We start from the raw sequence: 16,509 nt of genomic DNA, 5'->3' as shown, positions 1-16,509 counted from the left end.
AAGCTATCACATGCCTCTGCAATCAAAGAGGTAAGGTCTGAAATTATGACTTCCCTCCCTGTTTACAGCCAAGAACATTTTATATCTTATCAGTCGGGGAGCACATGTCTGTACCTTTAAGGCAAATTCTTGTTCACTTCAGCCTAGATTTGTTCCTGATAAACACCTTCAAGGCTTGGCCTTCTTAAAATCCCTAACTCTTATTTCTTTGGGTATTTTTTTGTTGTGGTTTGTTGGGGTATTTTCCCCCATTAGGAAGGAAATTGAATTTGTATTGAAGCCTTACCACATTAAATTATTTGCTGCTCCTTTTTCTTCTTCTGTTATCACATATGCAGCTTCTCTGTCACCTAGAAAAAGATAGAGAGCAAATCTTGCTCTTGGAAGATTAAACACTATTTGATGGTAAATTGAGCGAGATATAATAGGGCTGCAATAATTGCTACCTTTTGTGATTGTGTTTAGTCTTAATATGATTTACACTTAATGAACTGTCATTTTTAAATTTTTCAGATGCTGAGGTTGAAGAGCTGATCCTCAAAACTAATCTGTGATGAATAGCTTCCTATTTGGCTACTTTCTACACACTCAATTCCTTCAAAACTATATTGTTATTCAAGAGTTGACAATCATGAATGTTACTCCTAATTTTTTCTTTCTGGTATTGAATTATTTTCTACATGCCAAGACAAGTCCTGAAGAAAGAGAGGAAAGAAGCCAAAGGTTTTTCTCCTTTAATGACATTTATAACAATATATTGATGAGATTTTAAAATAAATAAAATTTTTATTAGTTGTCTTACAGATATCTCATTTGCTAATCTTTTTTTCTTGTTGAATTAATGTCAGTAGTCAAATGTCTTGCTGAATTCTTGATACACTTTCAAGCTGTGCTTTTTTGTGCTCTTCATAGCAATTGCTGGGAATAATTAATTACATTAGAACGCTGAATGCTTGTTTTGGATACTTATTCAAGCAGCTGGATTTGTTGGGTGATGTGAGAGGAGTGATTAGGTCAATTTTTTAGTAGAGGAAAGAGGGAAAGAAAAGTAGAATTCAACTTTAAAACTAACTATTTTCTTCTCTTTCATCTTTCCTTTTGTTGCTTGCCTTTTGCTGCTTCACCTTTTCTGGTCATTCTCCTCCATCTGCTTCTGGAAACTCATGGAAGACCTATCTTAAATTTTGGTTTTTATGAACAAAATAATAGATACTGATAATAGTATTACTTATCAGAATATAGGACTGTGAGGAATTAACTTTAATAATTGAGTCTAGTCCTCTGTAAAGGGGAACCTAGATGATAGACATTTGCTCCAAGAGGATATGCAAGAGTTCAATTCACAATGTCCACAGAGTTCTGATTAATAACTTTCAGCCTTATAGAAAACAGCAGTGGGGCAGCTGTAATATGCCGTGGAAAACAGTGAGGAACTGGAATCTTGGTTGATGTCCTAGATCCCTACAACAACAAGGGATTTGCTAGATGGATTTCCCAGATGGTTTCTAGCAGCATCTTATTCCCCGCAGAATGGGGAGTGAAAAAGAACAACTGCCAATAATCCCTATCAGTCTGCTTGAGGTTTTGTCTGCCATATGTTTCATCAAAACATCCTGCTTTGTATTTCATCTCTAACAGTGACTGATTTTGAATACTTGAAAAAAGCAATTAAAAAAACAGCATCTACATTAATTATTGGGGCAGGGAGGAGATAGTGCTGTAGGTAGGCATTGAAAGCTGTGAAATGTTTGTTATGTTTATTAAACACAGTCAAAAGATAGCAATCAAAAAATTTTGCAAAATGTGTGTAAAGAATAAGACATTGACAGTTACAAAAATTACAGAATGGTATTGCACTATCAGTAAAAGATCCTGGACAACTGTGTAGTCAACATTTGTGTTTCACTGGGAACTGATGAAAGGGTATAAAAATATACAGCCAAAGGTAGGAATCTGTAACTGATGTAAGTTTCCATTTCACCCATGTAAGTGTGGCATGCCATGAAACATTTTAATACTGGATGAATTCCATATGCATCTCTAGAGTTTCCCTAAGCTACTGCTTCTTGGAGCTCACAGTGTTTCTATGAAATACTGCAGCTGTTGCTTGGATCTTGGTGTGGTACAACTGAATATTTCCCATATAGAAGCTTTGTCTCATCAGCTGCTTTGGTCAGATTGTCATTTTCAGTGTCCCTTCAAACATATTCTGTCTGTGTATTCCAACTCTTCTCATCATGAATATGCCTTAAGCTGTCCCCAGATGTGATAGGAAATTGTACATGCTGTTTTCTTCATATACATGCGCACACACACAATATATATATACATATATATATATTCATATATTTTTCTCTTTGTCTGATGAGAACAGTCATATCCAATGGCCATGAACCAGAGTATGGAACCATACTGATGAACCAGGAGCATACAAAGAGCTCATGTTGTTAAGGTACCTGCAGTATAAACATAAACTTTGTCTAGCAGACAAAAGTGGGATTGTTTTTCATGTGTGTTTTAATTAATATTGGGATGAAATCAATTAATATTGGGGTGTATCTTGCTTCTGACTCCATTTTATATTTTGGTAGAGGTCATGGATTAATGTGTTTCCTCCTCTTGTGTTTCCCATGGCATTTGGGAATTGTCTGACTCCACCAGGAAGATCCCTTGCAGAACTATTCAGAATTTCTTCCCTGTACCTTCTACCATTGAGCTCCTGGGCTGCCCTCTCAGGATTAGTAAAAGAAAAACAGGGAAAGGTGAGTTGATTTCCTTAGAGGTTACCATGAATGCCTCCAACACAGTCTGTCCTCAGTCCACAACGTTATAGTGTGAGCTCTGTACTGGTGCTCAAAAGGACACATGGATATTCTTTAAGCCATTTTACTTAATCAGTGATATATGGTTTTTTTGGATGCCTCTGAATGAATTTATCCTTGTCTCACTTTGTACAGTTAGTCATATGTTCTTAAAAAATCTTTTGCAGATGGAGCCCCGTGGGACTGGACCTGTTTCAAAAGCTGTATTAAATGACTGAAATAAAGGTTTTGAAAATTCCTGTTTCCCTCAGTGTGTTGCTTAGCAAGAATAGCTGTGTTTAGTGGAAAAGAAGTTAGATGAGTCTATGGCATGTGTGCGATCTCACACCCATTGGCTCAGCTGGGAGATGGACGCATGAAAGAATGACATACAGGCATGTTTTGGAATATGCTGCTTGTGTCAGTTGCACCTTAAAGATAACAGCCTCACAAGGTTGATGCTTCTCTATGGTTCATTATAAGCTTTATAAAATCCACCTCTGTACATTCAACTAAGTGTCCACCCTGCCTTCAGAAAACACGCAATATACAGGTTTATGCTATACTGGAAAAAGATGTTGGAATTCCTAATGGATCTAAATCAGTGACAAAACACTGAGGAGCTGAAAAATTTGCTGCATAAAGATGCAATTACCTTGTTAGAGATAAAGCAGCCATGACTTCATCACAGATCTCAGTGGTTATTGCCAATTAATAGATTGTTTTCTTTGGAAGGTAAATTTATCAAAATACTCAGCAGATTAAACTTCCTTTTATAGGGTAGGGTGGAATTGAGATATAAAATTTTTACAATGATTGTAACAAACCATTCATATGAAACTAGTAAAACATTACCCAAAAATGTCTGTGTAAGGTAGGTGTTCATTTTATAAATATATGTACTAATGAATCTGAAAATACATGAGACACGATTGTGTCATTTAGGAAAATGGTGACAACTATTCTCTTCTGTTCAAGAGTTGAGTGGTCATGTTCTATGGCTTTGTGAATTGGTAGGAGTGTCTTGAATCATTAAAGAGCCAAAAAGGCTTTTAGCATCTCATATTGCCAGTTCCCTGGTCTAAGCTTTTGAGAAACCTGGCCTAAATATCTGTATTTCATAATCTTAAGTACTTAGCCCTGCATACTTCTGGTTTGAGATATCAACTTCAGGACAATATTTATTTTTACTGTACTCACTATGCCAATTCTAGATCATTCTATTTAGTATAAGTAATTTTTAAGGCTATATATAAGCTTTGTGGAGATAATTATCTTCTTTTTTTTTTAATTTTATTTTAATATTAAATTGACAGGGAGTATGCTGTTTTGTTTTTAGCCTGTTTCTCCATTCCTGTGTTTAGATTTTGATTTTATGTGATTTTTCCATATTTAATGCATACTTACAGTATGCATTAAATATGGATGCTTACAGTACCTAGAACTTATATGTAGGGCTATTTATGTGAAATAGCAAATTAAAAAAACAAAATAGACTCCGTATGTCTACTGTTAACTGTGAGATAGCAGAACATTCCTCTCCATGTAGTGTAGGCACTGGCAGTCATGGCAGTATCTTCAAAACTCCACTTTTTACTATTTTTTTCCTAGTTGAAATTTTTGTCCTTGAAATGTATAGGATACTACTGTGTTAATTTTTACATTTATCTACAATTTATATAGATAATACAAGTTTTAGGTTATTCTGTTCCTAATAAGATAATTCTGCATAATAACTTTATACAACATGAATAAGTTGCTTATACCTTCATCAATATTTTAATTGCCAGAGGTTCCTATATCTAAATTATTTGAATTTACATAGCACACTTGGGATTCTGAAAACATAAATAAAAATAAATCAGCTTAACATTACATTGGTCCTGTGGGGTAAACATTTCTACTGATTGGTAAATACAGGCATGGCATAATTCCTTTCCTAAAGCAAATCAATCAATTTCTCCAGAAAAGCTGAAGAAATAATTTGTTTCTTGTGTATTATAGCTGAACATTAATCACAATATGAATCCTTATCTCCAGACATTGCTGTTCAGTTAAGGTAAAGATGCAGAGTCATCTTCAACTGAGTAGCCATTGGAAAGTTTCCTCTGGTTTTATTAGCATAGCTAAAATTCAAACCAGTGTTTTTAAATGTTTGTTTTAACTTAGGCTTTATTGGAAACATGAGAAATACATTTTCACTGATGGTCTTGATAAATCTTTCCAGGCCTCATCATAAAAACACATTTATGTATGCCCAAGAAAGCCTATGGACTACATTATTAGTATTTGTGTGATTGAGCCTCAACTGACCTAAAGCTGAATGCTTTACTTAGATCCAGTCATACAGCTTACTTGTATAGTGCAGTTACATATTGAACTGAGTATGTAGCCCAAAGTGAGAGAGCTGCAGGAGGAAGAGGCTGTAGAAGTGTTAGAATATTCTAATTGTCTGTATCTATTTAAGCAGTTGTTTTTTTTTCTTTTTATATATGAAAAAAGAGTCAAAATATATATAATAGTCAAAATCACTGACGTGTGGAACTTCAAATCTGGGTTTTCAGTTTATTGTAAGAAATATGAGTATATCTGTATATCTGTGTACCTGTATAAACCAAATTGTTTCATTTCCTCCTTAAATGTTGCTTCTTACCATACAATCTTTATTTCACAATGCTCTGTTTCATAAAGCTTGCTTGGCTGAGTGCTCTCCTTGTTGCTAAGTCCCTCTGCTGCAGGTCAGAGGCAGGGTGTGAAATAGCCTTCTTCTTCTTTGAAAGGGCTTTGTCACCAGCACATGACATTTTCACTGCTGTGCAGCCATTTTAGGCCTTCACTTCATCTGTTTGTTCCTCCCAACTGGCACAAATGACTTAATGTTATTACCCCCTGTCTCCTGTGGTGTTGTGAACTCCAGCTTAATCACCCTTACAAATTAATCCAAATCAACTATATTGTGCTTTGCTACGTAATTACTTATTGAGAGAATTAAGCTCAAAAAGTGGATCTACTCTGTATGGCCATCTTCTCTTTGTACAGGATTATCCCAACAGATTATCTCATGACTTTTAATACCTCGTCTTACACTTCTGCCAGAAGTGGAAGTTTCCCTTGTTACCTCTGCTACGATATATGAAGACAACAGCTAATGGAGGAGTCAGAAAAGCTGACCATTCAAAATGCAGTTCACAGTCTGAGTTTTATGTTACCACCACCTTAGTTCAGTGACCTTTTCTTGTAATTGTTCATTTCATAAAAAAACCCCAAATGACTCCGAAAGACAATTTATTGCCTAGAACAAGTGGTGAGATTGGCAAGAATAGAAGATATTTCCTATCTGATCTTGTAAGCATGCATTACAGGTCACTGCTTTACCTTTGATAAAGTATCAAAGGGGAGAAAAATTCTGAAACTGAGGAAAAAAACAGTATAAGGTTATACAGACTTGATGCAGCAAATGGTAGGGCAGGGCTGCTGGCAGCAGCAGGTCCCAATGACCAGCAGACAAACAGGAGGGGGTGTGCAGGAAGGGCAGGGAGCAAGCCAGGAGCAGCCTGGGACCTTCTTGGCCCACACTTGCTCATGGTATATCTCAGCTTCAGTGGGGTTCCTAGGAAGGGGCACAGAGGTGGGGGTCCCAGAAGAAGTGGCCAGAAAAAATAAATTGCAATAGTGCAAGGTCCTGATGAGGGTATGGATTAATGACAGAAAGTGTAAGAGCATTTTAAGTGGCGTTGGTACAAAATGAAATGTTAAACTCAGAGCCATTCCTCTCTCATATGGGAGAACTTGTATTTACTCTGCAAGGGCAAATTTCCATGGGTTCTGCTCAGGTCACAGCTGGCTATCTTACAAAGTAGAGATGTTTTCTTTTGACTTTGGTGGAAAGGCAGATACAGGCAAGCAAAAGGATGGTGTTTAATTTCTAAAATTAATGGGCTTCACTAATCCTACCCTAAAGCCTTTCATCCTGCCAGGGAAGAAAAAGCAGACAACATCTTACCTTGAATTAGTTAATTGAGGGCAGTGCAGTTTTCAGTGATCGGATCAAGTGAAGGACCAACCACTTTTCGTGTGCAAAGTTAATGTGTAAATAGTGTTTCCAAGTAGCTCAAATTATTTAAAGCCTGTGAAATATGATATCTGAAAAACATAAGGCAGAAAGCTTAAATTTGGGTCCTATGACAGGTTTTCTATCTTTCCCCCTGACTTTTGAAAGGATGAATGGTAAACAGTAAAATTTTTTATTTCAGTTTATAAACCTGGGGGTTTGCAGTTTTAATAACAGCTGGGATTGTCCTAAAACTCATGGGGAACTTTGATTAAGCATGTAATGCGGAATTTATTAGCAATTAAAAACTACTGGATGGTCCATTTGTCATCCATGTCTTAGAACAGGGCCTTGGAAGGCAGTGTATTAAAAGAAATGTGTCTGTGCACAGACATTCTGTTCTTATATTAGTTAACCTATTAGTCTCATAGGTTTATTTAATAGAAGCAGCTACTTGGAAAGTTGAATCTTTTAAAGAACACCACCCTTTCAAAAATTTTTTGCGAAAGTGATTTCATGCTTTTAACAGGTTTTGTATAGTCATCAATTTATATTTTTTGCATTCAGTCAAGTTGTGCGGTTAAATTAAGTAAATTTAAAAAATTATCTCCCTTATTTATTCAATACTTTGAACTTCTTAATAATGCTAGTTGTACACATATCCAGAAAATTAATAGTGTATTAGAGCACATAATGCTATGGAAGAGGCTAATAAATATGGGATCATTCTCTGTATGGATACCTCCCACACACCACTTTGAAATTAATTTTACCTATAGCCATAATTTGCAAGGTATTTGTTAGAACTTTTCAAAATATAGCTTTCCATAAAAATATATTTAGATGCAAAGTGTTATTTAGAGATATATGACAGACTGTTCCTGTTTTACTTATGTCCCAGGTAAAAAATGTTTTTTAAGATCTTGTCTGTCAGGAAAGTTTTGTACAAAAAAAAAGTGCTGTTTTATATACCATATATCCATATGATGCATTTTATTCTATCAATGTGAGAAGGTGTTTGTTGCTATTTGTTGTCTTGATTTTTTTTTCCCCCCGAAGGGGGTGCTTTATGTTCTGTCAGTTTTTTTGTCCCTGAATAACCTGTGAATCTAATTTCACAAGGTAGTAATCTTGACAATGTTGAGTTGCTATGAGCTGTGAAAATCTGCATTTGGCTCAAGTAGAAAGACTTAGGTTGCTGCTTTCATAAGGGAATTGGACTCTTGAGAGGCAGATACTGCTTGGGCAATGAGTGACCTCCCAGCCCTCAACAACTCACAAACTCCTGCCCTCTAAGAGTGAGAGAGACGTGGAGTGAAATGGAGAATGCATGCTGGTGACATCTGGGGATTTAGGACGTACAGTTTAGGACATCCAGTTTATCTTCAGTTCTACTTTTTGAAGATAAACTGGTTTAAATATAATATAATTTATATCTCTGTGTAGGAATCAGTGAGCAGATATTAAAGCTACTCCTTTACAGGATGTGTAGAGGTAAGCTGTGACTGCCAGCACAAGTCACGTCTCTGTATTTTGTTTCTTTCTTATGGCACTGTTGAAAGCATATACTACATAGAAAAATTCAGTGGCTTGAAACCATATCATCACATTCATCTAAAAACACTACTACTGGAGTTGCAAAATTTCTTGACAAAGCCAAAGAGATGGTGTTTGCCAAAAAAAATAAATTTCAAAATGTTTGTGTGTTACATTTTAATAATGGAAAACAAAGCTATTAGCATCCTATGCTACACGTGAACACATTTTTGTTCAGATACACATAACATGTACACATTAGGGAAAGGGAACTTAAATTATCCTTGCCTTTCAGTTTTTAAAATTAATTCCTGCTCAGGAATTAATAAAATCTGCTCAGGTTTTCTGATCTGTGACCTGGCAGCCCAACAGAGCAGTACCAATGGCAATTCAAGTGATAGTGATGGGGGATGTTCACAGAAAACTATTCTGTCCCTCAAATTCTGTGCCTCTTGTATTTAAGTTTAGTAAAATGCAACCTGGGAGACTTACATTCTGTATTCTAAAAGGATCTCAATCTGTAGATCACAGCACTGCATGTCTTGAGCTCAGGTGGGGCTCTGTGAAAGACTCATGGGCATACAGTGTAGGCAGTTGCATCACAAGATGGGGGGCACTTTCTAAAAACAGATATATAGATGAGTTCCTTTAATTTTTAAAAATGTATTCGATTTTTGTTTCCTCTTTGTTCTTTAAATTTCATCTATGGAAGCTAAGGATACAATAGTAGCCACACAAAATAAGAAAACAGAAAGGGACAACAACAATAAAATTTAGTCTAGCTCAGATCCAGATTTAAAGTTTTCAGATAATTCTCTTCATCTGATAAGCTGGCACCAAAAGACCAAATCATTTTTCCCAGAATTTAGTGGCAGGATGTGGAAGATTAAATAATTTGGGTTGGAGAATTATGCAAAACAGTTTTTATAGCTGTTTAGTTCTCCATAGTCAGATATTGAGTTGAGTTATATCACTATGAGAAAATGCACTGTTATGCTCTAATTTATTTAATTTTTTCTGGCATAATTCTAGCAGGTTTTTCTTACAGAATTCTTCCTCTACAAGAAGCTGGATTGAATGGTCTTTGGCGAAGAGTTTTTCCTAATAGGATTTTATACTGAGCTTTATTCTCTGATAGGGAAATTCTCCATTGCAGCATGGTGATTCAGTTAGCTAAAGTGAATGCACGTAACTAAGTGGTCCCAGTATTCACAACTCAAAATATCTTTCCTAACAGAAGGTAAATATTGCTTATTGTAAATGAGTTTGAGCCTTTACAGACCTAGTCTGTTAGACCATCTTGGAAATTTCAGTGCTGCTTGATGGCTGTATGGTTCCCTCTAACTGAGCTTCAAGTACCAAGTGCCAGAACCATTTTGCAGTAAACAAAGTTTATTCCCCTACAAGAAATCACAGAGACTACTGAGGCATGGAATCAAGTTTGTAAGTGCAATTTCCTTTCTAAACAGCAGTTGTTCTGGGAGCTTACAGTATGCCATGCTATCCTGCTTACAGTATGCCATGCTATCCTGGAGGAAACTGTATGATTCCCTTCTCACAAGCCTGAAAGTTTAACAGGCAGCATATAAAATCTCAGGGCTCATTTATGAGCAGACCAACCAAAACAGCTCACTTTTGTACCAAATATATACTAATGTTTGTACAAGCTGGAAAGTCTTACACCATCTTGGGTATGTAAAATCATGTCTTACAAGGACAGTTTCTGGTTTCTTCACGATGGTACTATGAAAGCTACCACCAACAGAGATATTTAATGATATTGGTAGGGATTTAGGGGGCTACTGTGACCTGTTTTATTGGGAAGAGCATTTGCTCTTCAACACAACTGTGTTGTTTGCTAGAATTGGCTGCCTGAGTAGTTTGAGCAGCAATTGTTGAGCAGCTCTCCTCTGTGAGTCAGGTTTAATTATTTTCATAATTTTGTCCTCCATCCCTGACCCCTGAAATGTCAGACTGTGTCTTTAACATAAGCACAGTCAGCATAAATTTAGAATGGAAAGATTCTTATGTTGTTTCTGTTTCTTCCTGGTCTTTTTGTATCAGTCCTAAGGGTACATTGAACTGGGGAACTATTATGTAGAAACTGCTTTTATGAGGAATTCTCCTGCAACATTCTCATGATTGCTGCCCTGTGATAACCTCAAGCAACACCTCTAGCTTACTCTTATGATAAATGTTTTATTTATCCTTCCCAAACAGGGAGGGTCAAATTAGATGCACTTCTTACAAGATTTACTTGATTTAAGAGATGCATTTCTTAAAGATTTATTTGTGGTAGATAAGTAGGGAACTAATCAGAAATCTACTCCATTACCTTCAGCTACAGACATCTCATCTGCTCCCCTCTTACTCAGACTATTATATACTAAGAACAGGCCTCCCCCCGATTCAGGAGCCCTGTCTCCATCTGTCCCTTCTTGATTGGTCTCAAGTTCTAAATCTTCCCACCAGATCCTTAAGCAATAATTAGGGCCATTAACCTCTGTTTCTCGGGGCTACTTACTGGGACAATCCAGCTGATTTACCTCCAGTGAATTTTTTAAAGCTTGCTAAAGATTGCTGCTATAAGCAGATAGAAGTAAAAGGCCAAAAGGAAAAGCAAGAACAAGCATTCTCAAATGGTACCCTATAGTTCTCCTTAGGCAATATGCTCCTCTCTTGCATATGCAAAAAAATTTTGTTGTGGCCCTGTTGTGTTCCTAGCTTTCCTCTAGAAAAATCAGTCTTTAATGTGTCATCTTATTACCATGATCAGTTGTAAATGGCTGTTCAGTTCTGTGCAGATTCTTTTGCGTTACATTGCTGTCATTAATCAATTGGTTTGCTATTTCTTTTCCTGAGTCTGTCTCTCAGTATGTTACTGGTTTTTTTTGTTGGTTTTTCCTTTAAGCTATGCTTCTGAAGATATCAATGATCGGTCAGAAGACAATGACAGGACTGTCTCCTCTCACCTATTCTGGCATAGGACTGTCATGACTGAGCAATACAAACTGTAGGAGGGAGAGCCTAAAATTCTCCTAAATGATGGAGACAGATTAGTTGGAGTTCCCTACTCCACTGCTTCCATCAATTGATTTTAATTTCCTTCCCAATTATTTGCACTTATGCCGTGCTCAGACTGGGAAGGAGAAAGGTGTGAGAAATTATGAAATGCCATTGTGTAGGAATGAACTAGGAAGAGAAAATCAGCACAGGGAAGAACTTAGGATGAATTCAGAAAGAGCACACCAAGAATGGTCCATTGTTAAACCATTTTCCTCCCTCATCACAATCATCACTTCTAGTCCTCATTATTTCCAGCTTTTGATTTGTGCACTGTGTTTCTTCCTTCTCATACGAGTTAGGATACAAAATGCTGCATGTCCTTCTCTATTGGAAAATACAGGTGCACAGCTCAGCATATAACTATGTGTTTAATAAGTCCAGCTGCTGCATGGCCTTAGGCAGACATTCTAGAGAGTTGCTGAATTCCTGGATGTCAAACAGCACTCTTCTGCCGACTCTTGACAAGGATGGGACAGGGCACCCTTTGTCTTCATTGCTTTCTTTCTCTTTACCCAATAAAAACAAGTGCTCCTCTTGTTGTCTGCTATTCTTATGGCACACAAACCCTGCAGTGATGTTGTATTTTTAGTTCTGCATCTGTCTCTGCTGTTGGTCTCTGGAAGTGTCTTTTGAAACTTTGTACAACCTGGAAGCCTCTTTCCATCTCTAGCTTGTCTAGGATACAATAGGGACAGTAGAACAAGGTGAGTGTCAGAGATCAAAAATCAGTCTTTTCTTCTGGATTCCTGATATAACTCAAACTCTTTCATTTATGAATGTGTTTACTCTCTGGGATCTTTTTGTTGCTTTAAAGGAGTAGAAAACTGCCATAGTAAGGACAGTGAGGAAGAAAAAGTCAGTGAATTAAAAGGGCAGGTACAAAGTCTACATTCTCTGTGGTCATAATTATCTTAGCAACACTTCACCTGTAGTCATAGATTCAAGGGATATTGTTTATAAATAAACACAGTTTCCAAGTGTACATTCTTGCTTTGGGACTTGAGGAGATAGCCTTATTATTTTTTAGAATCATGGAATGATTTGGTGTGGAAGGAACCTTGAAGGTCATCTACTTTCAGCCGCCTTGCTATGGACATGAGCACCTTTCCCTTGACCAGTCAGAACTGCATCATTGCTGGCCTTGAACAATTACAGTGTGGAGTGTCCACAGCTTCTCTGGGAAACATTTTTCAGTGCGTCACCAACCTCACAGAATTTTTTCCTAATACCTAATCTAAACCTAATTTCTTTCAGTTTGAAACCATTCCCCCTTGTCCTGTCGCTACCTGCCCTTGTAAATAGTCTTAATCTTTCCTGTAGGTTTCCTTCAGGTACAGAAAGGCCTCAAGTGGGTCACCCCAAAACCTTCTTTTTTCAAGGCTGAAAAAATCCAATTTTCTCTGTCTTTCCCCATATGAGATGTGCTCATTCCTGTGATCAACTTGGTGTTCCTCTTCTGGACTCTCCCCAATAGGTCTATGTCCTTTTGGGACTGAAGAAGAAAACAGGTTTTTGAACTCTTTTGATGTCACAGCTTAAACTTATAGTAAGAGGAAGCAGAGAGAAATTTAGGGAGGAAGAAATTAAAGGAATAATATCAGATTCAAGAGAAGAAATCAAGAAAAGATTTAAGCAAAAAACAACTAAAGGCATAATGAGTTCAAAGATAAAAAATGAAAATATTTAGGAGAAAGGAGTATGGAAAAAAATGCCTGAAACTGAGCCAAAGGGCATGAATAGAAAGAATAGCACAGAAAGAAAGAAAATATTATGGCTGTTTTCTAGTTAATTGTAGATGTCTGACAAGCAGCCTATGACTAAACGACCAGATTGCATATGCTCTGTATTCCATGGTTTTTATTCCTCAATGCTAAAGTGAGGAAAGGGATTCTTCTTAGGTTTTCTAGCAGCAGTATGCTCAAGATTAAAACAGAGCATCCAGTGATGCTGCGTTGAAAAGAAACCCTGCTCTTCTCTATTTATGACATTATTTCCTTACATACAGACACCCATAAGAAAATAAAATAATAGAAATAAAAGAGTAAGCTTAGCACATTTAAACTACTGCTCAAGAGATTATATCACTACTGTATCTTCTGGTCTTTGCTGATATTAGCTTCTTACCTAAGTCAGACTTCAGAGGACATTGCAGTATTCAGTAACTACTTCTGTTTTGAAAGCTGGCAGCAGTTTGAGATATTTTCAAACAGTAGAGGAGCACTGTTGGTCTGTAAGTGGGATCTTTAATGGATAGACTGGGTTTTGTCAGGAATTCTGCTGTTTCCTCACTGGAGAGTTAGAGCTTGCCTGTTTTATCCTCGTTGGCATGTTTATATCTTACACCTCTGTCAGTTAGATAAGGACAGGCTGCAAAGAGGGGAGCGAGAGTCTTGGGACCTACATTGTAATTGTCATTGTGATATTCAGGTCTTATAAATTTTCTCCATTTTAATTACCTTCTGAATGTTTTGCCTGCATTAAAGGTTTCATTCTCAATTTAAATAGAATGAGAAGAAATTTATAGTCTGGTGTTTTTACAAAATATTTTGCAGCTATTACCAGTCAGTTGTCTAACAATTAAACAAAAAATTGCTGGTCAGAAATGCTCATTACCTGCCTGTAATGTGAACCTTAGTAGTCACTGAAATATATTCCATAAGAAAAATGTTCATTAATTCTCATATAAACTGCTGCTATTTCATTTAAAAATTAAAATAAACCCCCCCAAACCCTGACAAAGGGAAAACTGTGGAATCTGGATGGAAACTGTAAAGAATTTTGGCCAAAGACCAAAATTTCACCAAAACTTGGAAATGATAGTTTTCTAGTAGAAGTTTTAAGTTGATGGATTTTGCCAAAAGCACAAGAACTATCTGGGGTTCTCTCAGGCTCTTGACTTCCCTGAGCTATGATACTACCTGTAAAGTATGCTATTATTGTCCTTGGAAACTCACTGGTGAAGTGTTCCTGGTTTAGATAATAATGTAAGGTTGTTGATTTTTTTTTTCTTTTTCTTATTTTGCAATATAAGACCTTAAAAGAGTGTAAATTAATTCAGATCTTCTGGTTTGATTTTGGGTGTACTGTAGAAAAGGCTTAATACTCTGTTGACACACAGTTTGCAGAAATCCAGAAATTTGTGATGGAGCTTTCCTATGTTGTAACCTGTGTTTCTCAAATTCTCAGAAACTTTGTCAGATCCTTTCAGAGCTTCAAAACAGCAGTGTATGTTGCCAAAAATAATTTAATCTTTTATTTGAGTGTGTCACCATTTTGGTTTGACATTTTAGCTCCCACAAAAGACATTGTATTTTTTCCAAAGACACAGCAGCCACATTTTGCAGTATGACTAGTTATTGATGGTTATATAACTACATTCTTTTAGTATTTGGTTGAAAAAAGTCTACATCAGTTAGAGGAGTTCTAGAAGTTCATTAATAAAACAACTTTGTAAAATAAAAGTTATTTAGTAGCTAAGTAGACAAATCTCCTGCTCTGTTAAATCAGATCTGCTCTGGTACTCTCAATGCTAGTGTACTAGGGTGATTTGGAGATACTTATTCTGATTCCACCAAGAATTCTGCTCCTCTAGAAATGCTGAGGAAGGAGCAGGAGCTTTCCTGAAGATACCCAATCAGGTAATATGAGATCAGTTGTGGAAAAAATTAGACAGAAACTCTTTAAACTATAGCCTATAAATACACTTTATTCTACTTGAGTGAGAATTCTCAGTTGCCTCACTGTTTATACTCTCTATTTAATTTTTGAGGTTATTTCTATTAGGGTAAAGTGATGTACTTTAGTGTTGGTCAATACCAGTGGGGAGAGACCTAGGACAGAATGTATTTTGCTAAAAGGAGAAAATAGCACAGGAAGATATGTGTTCCAGGTGGTCTTTCAATTATTTATTATCTTTCAATTATCCAAACTTCTGTTTATCCAGATAAAACCCCTGGAATGAAAGTGTCTGGGTAATTTATAGTTTCCTTATGGCTAATAAATGTGCTTCTGTTAGAAAGAATATTATAAGGAAACATAATATGGCATAGATTTGAAAATTACTGAGAAGAACAAGAAGATAGTCTTAGAGACAGTCAATGTTCTCTCAGGGACTACTGTAAAAACAATGACTCTGGAGAGAAGATCATACCAAGGATAATTTGGGAGTAAAATCTTTTTATTTCTTATTTGCTGTTGTAAATAACTGAACAGTTTGTTTCTTGAAGTCACGTTGTTAACACAGAGCAAAGAAAGATCTTTTAAGTGTAATACGAGTTTTGTGTAAAAAAGTCCTTTACGCCTCACATGTTAGATAACACTTTTTTAGATGAAACTGTAGCTTTCAGCTCTCCATTCTTCCCATAAAAATGCTGCTGTCCTCATGCTCCAAATAGCAGAATTGCACACAATGATGCCTTCCCATTATCGAGGGTGAAATTTTATAAAGGAGCTGGAAAGGCCAATTATTGTGTAATAAGGGGAGCAAACTGGTCATAGTCAGTTGCAAAGATATGGGTAAGATGAACAAATATGTGAGGAGTTTACAAAAAGGAGGTTAATTTGATCTTGAAATAAATGGTGAGATGCTGGAATTGTATTTAGGAATTCAGAGTCTTCCCTCTAATGAGAAAAGAAGAGATGTTCAGTAAAGTTCCACACATCTGGTGATATGAAGGTTTAAAGGGGCCATGAAAAAGGATAATAATAACAGTAAAGTCTGGAAGATAGAAAAGCATAGGATTTAAGAGAGATAGTGGAAAGAAAATGGCTTATTAATGCAAAATAATAGAGAGATGGACTTCTAGCTATAAAACCTGATAGTGAATTCCTTAGGATAAAAACTGAACCTGAGCATTCAGTTATGCCTCCTGCCTCCTATTTGAATTGAGGAGAAAAAATTAGGAATATTTTTAAATGGTTTCAAGTATTTCAATAACAAAAGAGCATGCATATGCCAAAAATATTTTATGCTTTCTAATGTGTTATTTATATTACAACTATTATAGAATTAATGAGAAAAATAAAACCAAAGCCAAACACAACTACCTCCTGTAG

The 16,509-nt window shown here is 36.3% G+C and overlaps 1 protein-coding gene and 1 long non-coding RNA gene across 6 annotated transcripts in view; both read left to right on the top strand.

The window, feature by feature from the left end:
• Positions 1-16,509, top strand: part of NOL4 (nucleolar protein 4) — a 194,274-nt gene that overhangs the window by 124,043 nt on the left and 53,722 nt on the right. The gene's annotated exons all lie outside the window — the stretch shown is intronic.
• Positions 2,627-3,064, top strand: LOC146768382 (uncharacterized). The gene is made up of 2 exons (XR_014952895.1): positions 2,627-2,762; positions 2,990-3,064. It is a non-coding gene; the product is annotated as an uncharacterized LOC146768382 (long non-coding RNA).

This window comes from Lonchura striata, chromosome 2 (assembly GCF_050655825.1).
Source record: "Lonchura striata isolate lonStrDom1 chromosome 2, ASM5065582v1, whole genome shotgun sequence".
NCBI lineage: Eukaryota > Metazoa > Chordata > Aves > Passeriformes > Estrildidae > Lonchura > Lonchura striata.
The sequence above is the reverse complement of the archived record's forward strand: the minus strand, read 5'-3'. Positions and strand labels throughout refer to the sequence as shown.